This window comes from Canis lupus, chromosome 8 (assembly GCF_003254725.2).
Source record: "Canis lupus dingo isolate Sandy chromosome 8, ASM325472v2, whole genome shotgun sequence".
Lineage (NCBI taxonomy): Eukaryota > Metazoa > Chordata > Mammalia > Carnivora > Canidae > Canis > Canis lupus.
This window is the reverse complement of record NC_064250.1, coordinates 17,672,077-17,675,840: the sequence shown is the minus strand read 5'-3', so window position 1 is coordinate 17,675,840 and position 3,764 is coordinate 17,672,077. Positions and strand designations below refer to the sequence as shown.

The window sequence follows — 3,764 nt, the reverse complement described above, 5'->3', positions numbered from 1 at the left end:
TTTATGAGTTCCTTAATTGATTTTTTTACAGAAATATCCATTTTTACTACTTTTGTGTTTCCTACCTTTATACTGTCACTTTTGGTCTTTCCATTCTACTCAAAAAGGCCCCTTTAATATTTCTTACAGGGCTGGTTTAGTGGTCATGAACTCCTTTAGTTTTTATATGGGAAACTCTTTATCTCCCCTTCTATTCTTAATGACAGCCTTGCCAGATATTCTTGGCTACAGATTTTTGCCATTCAGCACTTTGAATATAACATGTCATTCCCTTCTGGCTTGCAAAGTTTCTATTGAAAAATCTCTTGCTACCTTTATGGGTTTTCCCTTGTAAGTTACTGACTTCTTTTTTTTCATCTTTTGCATGTAGTTACTTACACAACCTTTTTGGACACTTTCAAACCATTATCACAACAAAAATCATGCACCCCCGTTAGATGCTGTTGAGCAGATTGTTCCTACCTTAGTTCATTTACTACTTCATGATGGTCCAGAAGTATTACTGGATACCTGTTTGGCCATTTCCTACCTTACTGATGGCCCAAATGAATGAATTGAAATGGTCATGAAAACAGGAGTTCTATCACAACTTGTAAAGTTTCTAGGGGCTATTGAATTGCCCATAGTGACCCCTGTGCCAAGAGCCACAGGAAATATTGCAACTGGGACAGATGAACAGACTCAGGTTGTAATAGATGTGGGATCACTTACAATCCTTTCCAGACTGCTAATGAACCCCAAAACTAATATTCAGAAGCAAGCTATGTGGACAATGTCAAGTATCACAGCTGGTCACTAGGACCAAATACAGCAAATTGTGAATCATGGATTAGTCCCATTCCTCATTGGTGTTCTCTCTAAGGCAGACTTTAGGACATAAAAGGAAGCTGTATGGGTTGTGACCAACTATACAAGTGGTGGAACAGTTGAACAGACTATATACCTCATTCATTGTGGCATAGTAGAACCACTGATGAATCTCTTAACTATAAAAGATACCAAAAGTATTCTGTTTATTCTAGATGCCATTTCAAACATCTTTCAGGCTGACGAGAAACTAAGTGAAACTGAGAAACTTAGTATAATGGAAGAATATGGAGGTTTGGACAAAATCAAAGTTCTACAAAATGATGAAAATGAGTCTATATAGACTTCATTAAACTTGACCAAGAATTATTTCTCTGTAGAGGAGGAAGAAAATAAAAATGCTGTGCCAGAAACTATCCCTAAAGGCTATATATTCTAAGTTCAGGATAGTATTCTTGGGACCTTTGACTTTTAGATTGTACAGCTGAGGCATAAAGCTGTTGTGTACTTTGTTTGGTATAAGTTTGTCTTACTATTTCTCTACTAAGAATTCTCAAATATGTCTTTTTTTGTGGCAGTACTATTTACAATGAAACTATACTTGCACAGTTCCAAACTGTACATATTGTATGAACTTCTCTTCTAAGTGGGTTTCTTATTTCTATGTAGAATGTTATATCTTGCAGTGTTCTATAAATAAAGATTAAATTTCACCCTTTTCTTTTAAAAAAAGGAAGAGAGAAAGAAAAGAAAGCCAACTATCTCTTCTGCTCTTGCTCTTAAAATTAGTGACTTTATGAAGAGGAGATCCTGGAATGCCCAGCAGTGCAATGTCCTCTGTTCACCAAAACATACTTCGGGAGAGTAACCTATGTGTGTTGCTTATGCCTTGCTATTGTTTCTGAGTTACTTTTCCTTTCAGTGCAATTGTCTGCATTGACTCACTATCTTTTTTGAGCGTGTTTGCTCTTTGTGATGTTAGTCAGACCCAGCAGGCCTGTCAAGGAATTTGGGAGCAGAGCAGCAGTGTTAGCAAAATTTGCAATGGGCCACTTGTTCCTATTCCAGATCCCCCAGAGTGCTCCAACAGCTGGTATCTGCACACCAATTCAGCCATGTGACTCAACAGTGTCTGGGGGCAAATGGCTGAGTGCAGTGTGGTGGCTGGGCATGGTGCAGTGGGCATGATGGCAGCAGTTGTGCACCTAGTAGCTGGGCAAGACGCAAGCAGTTTTAACAAAATTTGCCCCCACCCTGCACCTAGGCTATGAATGTCTGTGTGGCTCCACCTCCCACAGGTGGCTCTGCATTTATGCTGGTAGTAGAAGAAGAAAATGGCACCTGCCAGATCCCTCATTTTCAAAGAACAAGTTCCAAAATCAGTATGAACAAATCTGTCTCCTGTTTGCCCTAGATGCTGCCATTTTATGTTGCCTCTCTGCACAGGCTGTTGTCTCTTTAAAGGCAGTGACCCAGCTTTCGCTCATGCTTCTTGCTTGTAAACATGCAACAGGGTGAGCTCAGGGTCCTCCAATTCTACCACCACCTCAAATTCTCTTTTAGTACAATATTTTGATATCTTGCTCATAGAATTAACAAGATTAAGGTTATGGAAGAGTTCAGTATCCCCTTGACCTTACAATTTGTCAAGCATTTGGGCATGGCACACAGGCCCTATGGTGATCACCCCCCATACTGTATGGAAGAAGGTTTCCGGTTTCTGTGATTTGTCCTGCATAACTGACAACCCCAACCTGCACATACACAGGCAGGCTAAAGAATGTTGTTTATGAAACTTGTGCTGCATGAGTGACCTTGGGAACCTGGTTGGTTGACACTGGCTGGCCTCCAGGTCAGAATTGGCCCTTCTGGTCTGGATGCTAAAAGCTATAAATTTTGCTTTGCATCCCCTCTGGCTCTAGGCTGGGCCGGCCCCCTAGAATGGAAACTGAGAAGGGAAGCAAGCACATGTATAGCCCAGGGTCCTTGAAGATGTAAAGACATGATAACATAGAAATGCAGTTCACTCCAAACTATACATAGGTAAACAAATATTTAACTTCAGACCCCATCATCTGACCTATAAATATAGCCCTTATGGGCATGGTCAGTTGGAAATCTTACCTGAGGTGATGATGCTCTGTCCAGGCCTCTTATTTGGGACTCCAGCCTAGCTGTCTGCACAAGACTTCCCCAGCTAATGAGGCTGGATGTTGTAGGTACCCAATTTGATGTAACTGTCTTATTCTCCTTAATTGCTTACAATTGCCTTCATTTATACACAGATATCCCTTTTCTTCTGTTTCTATTAGATTTTTATAATATCAGTAAAGTGTTTTTTTCCCTTAAAAACTGAGAGCAGTATGAAACTAAAGATTCATAGCTGCCATGAATCTTTTCTTTAAAACACTCCCTCCAAAGACTGTCTACTGTCTAATGTTCACACCTTTGTGGAATCCCCTCTTCTTCAGTGCAAAAGAGACCTGTGACTTGCTTCTAACAAATAGAACACAGCAAAAGTGATGGGATGTAACTTCCATTTTACATTACATCACAAAATACTACACCTTAGCAGACTGAAGTGAGAGATTCTCTTTGCTGTCTAGTAAAGCAAGCAGCCATGCTGAGGAAGCCATGTGTCAAGGAACTATGGGAGGCCAGCAGACAACAGCCAGTAAGAAGCCTGGGTCTTCAGTAATAGATCCTCAAGGGAATGAATACTTCAACTTGAACGAGTACAGAAGTAAATTCTTTCCTACTTGAATCTCCAGATGAGAATGCAGCCCAAAAAATAAATATAAAAAAATAAAAAAAGAGAATACAGCCCAACCAAGACCTTAATTATAGCCTGTGAGACCATGGACAGAGACCCAAACTGCTAAGCCATCCCAAACTCCTGACCCATTGAAGTTATGAGATAATAAATGTGTATCATATTAAGCAAAGTCTGTGTAATT

The 3,764-nt window shown here is 40.1% G+C and overlaps 1 pseudogene; it reads left to right on the top strand.

The window, feature by feature from the left end:
- The first annotated feature begins 359 nt into the window (after positions 1–359).
- LOC112657957 (importin subunit alpha-1-like) lies at positions 360–1,282 on the top strand (annotated as a pseudogene).
- Positions 1,283–3,764: the final 2,482 nt, after the last annotated feature.